At 44.2% G+C, this 9968-nt stretch overlaps 1 protein-coding gene across 1 annotated transcript in view; it reads left to right on the plus strand.

Moving 5' to 3' along the window:
• Nucleotides 1–220: 220 nt before the first annotated feature.
• COL6A2 (collagen type VI alpha 2 chain) overlaps nt 221–9968 on the plus strand; it is a 44399-nt gene continuing 34651 nt past the window's right edge. The window contains exon 1 of the mRNA XM_019628024.1: nt 221–322. The gene's annotated coding sequence lies outside the window, so the exon portion shown is untranslated. The remainder of the gene's footprint in view (nt 323–9968) is intronic.

Raw genomic sequence — 9968 nt, forward strand, 5'->3', positions numbered from 1 at the left:
CAGGGCTGATTCTGGGGAGGCGGCAGCGCCCCACCCTCGCCGTGTGTCCCGTGGGGACTCACTTCCCGCAGCCCCCCACTCTCTTCTGCCCTCCGACTCCCCGCCCCCTCTGTCCCCCCACCGGCCCATCCGCGGAGCCGCAGCGCCCCCCGGCGGCCGCGCGTGGGGGGGGCGGGCTGGGAGGGGGCGGGGTGGGTATAAGACGGCGGCCCCTCCCGCGGTCCCCTCCCTCCTGCCCACTCGCCTCCTGCTCTCGCCGTCTGGACCCGGAGCCTCCCCGGGACGTGTCCGGCAAGGGCGCCCCGCGCGCACTAGAAGCCAGGTAAGCGCCCCTCGGGCCCAGGACCGGGACCCCCGCGTGGGGACCTGGAGTCCGGCCCTGGGACCCGGGCAGCCGGCCTGGAGCCGCGTCCCGCTGGTTGGCAAGTCCTGCGGGACCGGACAATGCAGGAGCGCGGAGGCCCCGGGTGGGGGCTCCCCCAGCCGGCGCCCTGACTGGTTCTCCCCACGGTAACGAATCTCCCGACGGGGGGCCGGGGGGGCCACACTGGCCTTCTGGCCCCACTTCAACCACTTGGCCCTGGGTCCAGGCTCCTCACGTCCACGCCTGAGGCGCCTCGCACGTTGGGACCAGGGGGCGCAGAGTTCATTGTGTGCTGTCCCCCTTGGCCTCTTCTGGGGCAGTTAGGGGGTTTCCTCCCTGTTCCCGGGCTCTGTGCTGAGATGCAGCGGTTCTGGCTCTGGGCTGGAACGTGCCACCCACCCCAACTCACCAAGAACTGGAAGGGCTCAGCTTCTCGTCAGACCAGTGCCAGGTCCTGGGAGGTTTGGTGTCATCTCTGCCCTGGAGGGGGGTTGAGGGCCCAAGTCACCCCCTGGGGAGACCCCCCCTTTTAGGTGGAGCTGGGTACAGAGTCTCCAGTTATGCTGGCCCCTCTCCGCTGGGCTCCAGGGAGAGGGTCCTCCTCCTTCTGGAAAGAGAGGTGGGGGCTAGAATGAGCTCCTGGGGACAGCAAGGGAGGAGGGGTGTCTCTGACACCCAGAGAAAGGGGATGGGGCCGGGAGAGGGGAGAGCACAGGTCACATACCCCCTACCTTGGGAATCAGCAACAGCCCAGCCTGTCCCCCACACATACACCCACCCCCCCACGGACCTCCAGCAGGGGCCGAGTGGCTCTCACAGGGAGCGAGGTGCGAGCCCAGCGGACCTCGCCTGGCGGCTCCCTTGCAGGGCTGGGCCCCACCCTGCCCAGGACTCCTCACCAGGCCCAGCAGAGCCCGGGGCTCAGCATCCCCAGGGTGTGGGGGTGTCGCCCGCTAGAGGCTTACTGATCCTAGTAACATTGTAACAACACTCAAAACAACAGGGCAGCCAGGCCATCCTGCCCAGTGCCCACCTGGAATATGGCCCCTGTGCCCAAGGAGGACGCCTCAGGCTCCTATGCCCACACCCACCCATTCTCCATCTACCCAGCTGTCCCCAGGAGACGATCTTCAATTTTAGATGGATGTCCAAAAAGGAGGCTTGAGAGCCACAGATTTCCCCGTTTTTTCCTCCCAGTAGAGGAGTCTGGCCAGGAGGCCATCTCACATTTGCTTAAGAAGCCGGGCCCAGAGGCCTCTAGGCATCTGGGGCTCCCGGAAGGAAGCTGTCTGTCTTCCTCCCGTCACTGGGGTGCAGGAGAGTGGGGCTGTGGAGAGGGCCTGGGCCCTGGAGTATAAGTGACTCGGAATCTCCTGGTCAGACTGGAGGGGCTGGGGACCTGGGGCCCAGGCGTGTCCCCTTGGCAGGACACAGGTCTCGCTAGGCCACTGGGCCACTCCAGCCACTTTGAAGCTGTGCTGGTGAAAGTGACCTGGGAGGCCTGCGAAGACCGCAGCAGGTCGGGGAAGTTGTTGGGCACGTCTGCAGTGGAAGCCACACGGGTGGCAACGTCCAGGGGGAACGTCAGGCTACATCCCCTGGACCACCTGGTTGGGTGGGGTGTGGGCCCCTGCACTGGGCAGTGCACACCCACGACGGCACAGACGGCTCTGTTGTGCAGGGCCCACCTACAGTCCCTTGGGTGTCGTGGGGAACCGTGGGCAGCAGGGCTGCCTTCAGACAGTTCCCCGGGTGGCCAAGGCGGAAGGAGATGCCAGTGCCTGGGAGAAGGCTCTGGGCCCCCAGGCTGTTCCTGGGGCCTCAGCAAAGGTACGGCCACGCTTGCTCTCCTCTCCGGCCTGTGCTCTGTCATCCATACAGCTAGGTGTGGGCATCCGTCTGCCCTTAACCTGCCGGGGCTGCTAGGGGTCTTCAGGTGCACGGGCTGTAAGTAGACCACGTCTGCAACCACAACCGTTTTATACTGCTCTTGTGGTTATTAAGAAAAACACAAATAGTTTGCTTCTTTCCTTTTAAACACAGCCCCACACTTCAGTGGGTCGGCGCCTCGTGTGGCTCCTTTCGCACACTTGTGCAAAGCCGGGGTGGGGCCTGGTGTGGGGCACAGCTGCAAAGAAGCAAGCTTCATGGGAGGCTACTCACTGAACAGGCCCTGGGAGTCCCAGTCCCGACCCGAGAGACACACGTTGGCATTGGGCCTTATCATAAAGCAACGTTTTCCTCAGACTATGCAGACTTGGCCAGGACATAAAACATGTCAAAACCCTACGCCACACTGGTGGACCAGCCTCATGGTGGCCCATTGTAGATGCTGTAACAAGCAGATGAGGGTGAGGACCCCAGCTTGGAGAGGCCCGTGCTCCCAGGACAGCAGAGTCAGAGTCAGATGCCCACCAGAGACGTGGAGGCGGACCCTGGTGCTCATCACCAGGAACAGACAGTGGGCGGAGTCACTGTCTTTTCTCATTTGCCAATTTCACAGATGAGGGAGGGTGCCTTTGCTGGTTTGTTTGCATGTCCTTGGTTTTTCTGTGGTTCAGCATTTTTTGATCACTGACAGTTTGTAGTGTTGTTACTTGCCTGGTTATGATTTCCCCATGTTCTTCATGGCTGCTGATTTTTTACTAATTTGTAAGCTTCTCCCCCACCATTTTAAAAAAAATTGTGATAATACCACTGAATTGTACGCTTAAAAATGGTTACGATAGTAAATTTTACATTATGTGTATTTTAAGTGCATTCAGATTGTTGTGCAACCATCACCGCCATCCATCTCCAGAGCTTTTCATCTCACAAAACTGAAACTGTCCCCACTAAACAGTAACTCACCATTCCCCCTCCCCCAGCCCCTGACAGCCACCATTTTACTTTCTGTCTCTGTGATTTTTGAGATGCCAATTATCTCATATAATTGGAATCCTACAGCATTTGTCTTTTGTGACTGGCTTCTTTTATTCGCATAATTTCCTTAAGATTCATTCATGTTGTAGTGTGTATGTTCAAATCTCCCTCCTTTTAAAGGCTGAATAATACTCCATTGTGTGCATATGAACATGGGTGTGCAAATGTCTCTTTGAGGCCATGCTCTCAATTCTTCTGAGTATATACCCAGAAGTGGAATTGCTAGATCATATGGTAAATCTATTTTTATATTTTTAAGGAACCATCATACTGTTTTCCACAGCAGTTGTACCATTTTCCATTCCCATCAAACAATTCCAATTTCTCTACATCCTCTCCAACACTTTTTATTTTCTGGGTTTTTTTTGACAGTATCCATCCTAATGAGTGTAAAGTGGTATCTCAATAATTTTGATTTGCAGTTCTCTGATTAGTGATGGTGAACATCTTTTCTTGTGCTTATTGGCCATTTGTATGTCTTCTTTAGACAAAAGTCTATGCAAGTCCTTTGCCCATTTTTGAATAGGGTTGTTTGTTTTTTTGTTTTTGTTGTTGTTGAGTTTTAGTTCTCTATAATCTGGATATTAATCCCTTACCAGAAAAACAATTTGCAAATATTGTCTCCCATTCTGTAGGTTGCCTTTTGACTCACAAAAAAAAATTTTTATGAAGTCCAATTTGTCTATTTTTACTTTAGTTGCTTGTGCTCTTGGTGTCATATCCAAGAAATCACTCCCAAAGCTAATGTTGTGAAGATGTTGTCCCATGTCTTCTTCTAAATTTTTATAGATTTAGGTCTTCCATTAGGTCATAGGTCCATTGCAAGTTAATTTTTGTGTATAGTGTTAAAGTTTCAACTTCTTTCTTTTGCATGTGGATAGCCAGTTTTTCCAGCACTATTTTTTGAAAAATTGTCTTTTCCCCATTAAATCATGACACCCTTGTTGAAAGGCAGTTCACTATATACGCAAGTGTTATTTTTGGACTCGATTCTACTCCATTGGTCTATATATCTGTCTTTACGCTAGTATGCTAGTACCACACTGTTTTGATTATTATAGATTTATAGTAAGTTTTGAAATCAGGAAGTGTGAGTCCTCCAACTTTGTTCTTGTCTTTTAGGATTGTTTATTCTATTTGCAGTCTCTTGAAATTCCTTATGAGTTTTAGAATGAATTTTTCTATTTCTGTAAAAATTATCATTAGGATTTTGTTAGAGATTGTATTGAATCTGTAAATCACTTTGGGAAGTATTGACATCTTAATATTAAATCTTATAACCCATGAACATGGAATATCTTTCTAATTATTTGTGTCTTTAATGTCTCTCAGAAATGTTTTAGTTTTCAGTGAATAAGTAAATGTTTCACTTCCTTGGTAAGGGTAATTCCTAAGTATTTTATTCTTTTGATGCTAATGTAAATGGAGTTGTTTTTTTTTTATTTCCTTTTTGCATTGTTCACTGTTAGTGTACAAAAACACAACTGATTTTTGAGTGTTGACGTTATATCCTGCTACTTTGCTAAATTAATTTATTCTATGCATAAGTATCTTGTTGTGGGATCTTTGGGTTTTCTACATATAAGTTTTCTACATATACATATCATCTGTGAACCAATCATTTCTTCCCTTCTGATTTGAATGCCTTTTATTTCTTTTTCTTGCCTAATTGCTCTGGCTAGGACTTCTAATACTGTGTTGAATAGAAGGGACAAAAGTGGGCATCTTGTTTTGTTCTTGATCTTAGAGGAAAAGCTTTCAGCCTCTCACCACTGAGTATAATGTTTGTTGTGGGATTTTCATATACGGCTTTTATTATATTGAGGTAGTTTCCTTCAATTCCTAGTTTTTTTAATGTTTCTATCATGAAAGGGTGTTGAAATTTATCAGGAGGTTTTCTGCACCGATTGAGATAATCATGAGGGTTTTTTCCTTCATTCTGTTAATATGGTGTGTTGCACTGATAGATTTTTATATGTTGAACCATCTTTGCATTCCAGGAATAAATCCCACATGGTCATGGTGTTTAATACTTTTACTAGCCTGTTGAATTCTGTTTACTAATATTTGGTTAAGGATTTTTGTATCAATGTTCATAAGAGTTATTGGTCTGTAGTTTTCTTTTCTTGTAGTGTTATTGCTGGCTTTGGTATTAGGATGATGCTGGTCTCATAGAATGAGTTAGGGAGTAGTCTCTCCTCTTCAACTGAAGTTTGGTGAATTGAGATTGAAAACTTTGAGAAGTATTAGTTTTAGTTATTTTTTAAATGTGTGGTAGAATTCACCAGTGAAATCCAGGGCTTTTCTTTGTCAGGAGATTTTTAATTACTGATTCTCCCTACTACTTATAGGTCTATTCAGAATTTCTGTTTCTTCATGATTTTGTCTTTATAAGTTTTGTGTTTCTAGGAACTTGTCCATTTTATCTAGGTTATTATAATCTTTTTTATTACTGTAGAATTGGTAGTAAAGTCCCCAATTTCATTTTAGTAATTTGAGTCTTCTCTTCTTTTTTCTTAGTCTATTTAGCTAAAGGTTGTCAATGTTGTTGATCTTTTCAAAGAGCCAACTTTTGGTTTCATTGACTTTACTATTTTTCTAGTGTCTATTTTACTTATTTCTGCTCTAATCTTTATTATCTCCTTCCATCTGCTAGCTCTGAGTTTAGTTTGTTGTTTTTTGTTCCTGAAGTTGTAAAGGTAGGTTATTAATTTGAGATTATTTTTTTTGGTAAATGTTTATAGCTGTAAATTTCCCTTTTAGCACTGCTTTCACTGTGTTCCATAGGTTTTGGTATATTTTGTTTTCATTTTTATTCATCTCTGAGTATTTAATTTCTCTTGTGGTTTCTTCTTCAATCTATTGGTTGTTTAAGAGTGAGTTGTTTAATTTCCACAATACTGTGAATTTTCCTATTTTTATTCCGTTATTGACTTCTAACATTATCCCATTGTGATCAGAGAAAATACTTTGTGTAATATTTTGTTTTTAAACCTATTGAGACTGCAACTGTTTTCACACTTTCCCCCATCACAGCAAGCCCCTTCCTCTCTGGTTGAATTGACTTCCAGGGGATTTAAAGTGTTGGCATCTTTTTTTCCCCATTTATTTTTCTTTTTCTGCTTTTGGGATCCCAACAATAAAGACTAGGACATTCAGAAGCAACTGCATATACATGCCCAGGGGAACATGCAGGCTCAGAAAAGACCAGAGACTATCTTACATTTATATTCCAGGCTGATTGTTGACACAGAGAAAGCCTACAACAATCAAAACAAAAAATAGCAAACCCTGGAGAAGGGAAAGAATCTGATTTCCCGAGTTACCGCATTATTAGATTCAAATGTCCAGTGTTCAACAACCAAAAAGTCACAAGACATGCAAAGAAACAGGAAAGTCTTGCCCATTCAAAGGACAAAATATAAGCCAACAGAAACTGTCCCTGAAAAACACCTGATGGTGGATCTACTAGACAAAGACTTTAACACAACCATCTTAAAAATGCTCAAAGAACTAGGAAGGCATGGAGAACGTCAAGAAAACAATGTCTGAGCAAAATGGAAATATCAATAAAGAGATAGAAAACCTAGATAGAACCTAAGACGAAATAATGGAGCTGGAAAGTACAATAACTACAATGAAAGAATTCATTCAAAGGTAGATTTGAACAGACAAAAGAAAGAATCATTGAAGTTGAAGATAGGACAGTGTTCTGAGAAACAGAAAGAAAAAAGATTTTTTAAAAAGTGAACAGGGGGGCCAGCCGAGTGGCTCAGTTGGTTAAAAGCTCGCTCCAGAGTTTCAGCTCTGAGCAACAGCAGTTCGATTGCCGGCCTGAGCTGAGCAGCTGCTGAGCTGCCAACAGGTGGCAGGATGGCTCAGCTTAAAAATAAATAAATAAGTGTACCTCAGGCCGGCTGAGTGGCTCAGTTGGTTAAGAGCTGGCTTGGGACGCCAGAGGGCCCCAATTCGGATCCCGCATATGAGGGCCAGTGACACTGCCCTCTACAGCTGAGATGCTGAACAACAGCTCAAACTGGAGCTGGGCTGCCGTGAGTTGCCGGCGACAGCGTAGGCTGTAGCCCCTGCTGCAGTGGGTTGCCATGGGCTACCGTGTGTAGTCAGCAGCCAGTGTCAGCAGCCAGCATGACCAGCCAGCAGCTGCTGTGAGTGGCCGTCCAGAAGCCGGTGACTGATCTGCCTCACCCGGGAAGAGCGCAATGATGGTGCCAACTTGGGCCAGTGAAGCAACGTCCTCCATGACTAGACTGAAGAACAAAAGGACAGCAACTTGTCTGTTCCTCTTCCCCCAATTCCCCAGCACTGTTCCCATCCTCAAATTCTCCAATAAAAATCTTAAAAAAAAAAAGTGAACAGGTCTTGCATACACGTTGTGAGAGTCCCAGAAGAAGACAAGAGAGAGAAAGGGGCAGAGAAAATATTTGAAGAAATAATGGCCAAAAACTTCTCAAATTTGATGAATGACAAATTTCAACATTCAAGAAACACTGTGAACTCCAAGTAGAGTGAACTCAAAAAGACTGTCACACTGACACACATTATAATCGAACTTTCAAAAGACAACAAAAGTTTGACATTAGCAAGAGAGAAGTAACTCATCATATCCAAGGGATCCTCAATAAGGTTATCAGCAGATTTCTAATCAGAAACTTTGAAAACCAGAGGCAGTGGGCTGATATATTCAAAGTACTAAACAAAAAAACCAGAACAACACAAAACAAAAAACTGTCACCCAAGAATCCTACATCCAGCAAAATTGTCTTCCAAAAGTGAGGGCAAAATTAAAACATCCCACATAGATAAAAGCTGAGAGAGTTTGTCACCACTAAACCTGCCCTGCAAGAAATGCTCAAGAGAGTCCTGCAGGGTGACATGAAAGGTCACTCACTAGACAGTAACCTGAAGCTGTAGAAATAAAGATTTCAGTAAAGATAAATACATGAGCAATTACAAAAACTCGTCTTATTATAACAATGGTGTGTAACTCCACATTTATTTTCTACATAATTTAAGAAATGAATATATTTTAAAAACAATTATTAGTCAAAAGCTAGTATTACTGTAACTTTGGTTTGTAACTCCACATAATTTTTGTCTTCTACATAATTAAGGGACTAATTTATTAAAAACATTTGCTTATGTTTTTGGACATACAGTATATAAAGATGTAATTTTGTGACATCAATAAATGAAAGGGCTGGGATAAAGCTGTATAAAAGCAAAGTTTTTGTATATTATTGAAGTAATGCTGGTATAAATTCACATTAGAGTGTTATAATTTCAGGATATTAAATGTAATTCCCATGGTAACCACAGAGGAAATACCTCAAGTATATAATCAAACAGAAATGAACAAGGGATGTAAATGTTCCACTACAAAAATCAACTAAACACAAAAGAATACAGCGATGCAGGAAATGAGGAACAAAAAGGATATAAGGAACAAGGTGTGATCAAAAGATACAGTGAATGTTTAAATTTTTTAAATTATTACAATAAGAGACACAATTTCTGTCAAGTAAAAACATTATGGTGTGTCTTCATCCACCTTATTCACGGATCTGGCACCATGTGACTTCTGCCTCTTCCCCAAAGTCAAAATGACCATGAATGGTAAATGTTTTTAATCGATTAAGGACATCAAGGCAGCCACGACAGCACAACTAAAGACACTCACGAAAGAGGACTTCCAGAGCTGCTTCAGAAAGTAGCAAGAACAATGGGATAAGTGTGTTCAAAGTGAGGGGGAGTATTTTGAGGAGGATTAATGGCAATGTGTCTTTTTTAAATGTAATACATTTTTTTTAATTTAAACATTCACTGTATTTTTTTATCACACCTCATATATAGAAAACAATGGTAAAATGACAGAAGTAAGCGTCTCCTTATCAGTAGTTACTTTAATTGTAAATGAATTAAACCCTCCAGTCAAAAGACAAAGACTGAGAGAATGAATTTTTTAAAAACATGATTCAACTATATGCTGTCTATAAGAGATTTACTTTAGATCCAAAGACACAAATTGAAAGTGAAGGTGAAAGGATGGAAAAGGTTATTCCATGCAACTAGGAACCAAAAGAATGCAGGGGTGGCCGTACTAATATCAGAGAAAATGGACTTCAATAAAAACCAGTGACAAGAAACGAAGAAAGACATTATATATTAATAAAAGGTTCAACACAGCAAGAAGATGTGACAATTATAAACATTTACATACATAACAGTGGGCCATCAAAATGTTTAAACCTTAAGAATGTGAAATCGTGCTTGTGCGTTGGGAGGACTGCTTCCTGGCTCCTGGTCTGTTTTCACTCTGCTCATGTCGCTTTTGCTGTAAGGAAAGTCCTACGTGGCAGCCCAGTTATCAGGAGTGTGAACCTGGAACCAAGCTGCCTGGGTTTGGACCTCAGCTATTAACTGAGTGCCTCGGACCAATTACCTACACTTACTCTCAGTTTCCCCATCTGTGAGATGGGTATTATTAGTCTGAGGGCTGTTGTGAGTCTTAATGAAGAGATGTAGCTTAGTGTCTGGCGCAGAGTCATCACAGAAGGTATTTTATTGTCCTTTCATCCTTTCTGCTTTTTTTGAAGATTCTTTGGTCCATGCTTTGCACTCAGTTACTCACTTCTCCTAGAATGTGTTTGGGTGCCCTGGGTGA

This window comes from Hipposideros armiger, unplaced genomic scaffold, assembly GCF_001890085.2.
Source record: "Hipposideros armiger isolate ML-2016 unplaced genomic scaffold, ASM189008v1 scaffold_745, whole genome shotgun sequence".
Classification (NCBI taxonomy): Eukaryota; Metazoa; Chordata; class Mammalia; order Chiroptera; family Hipposideridae; genus Hipposideros; species Hipposideros armiger.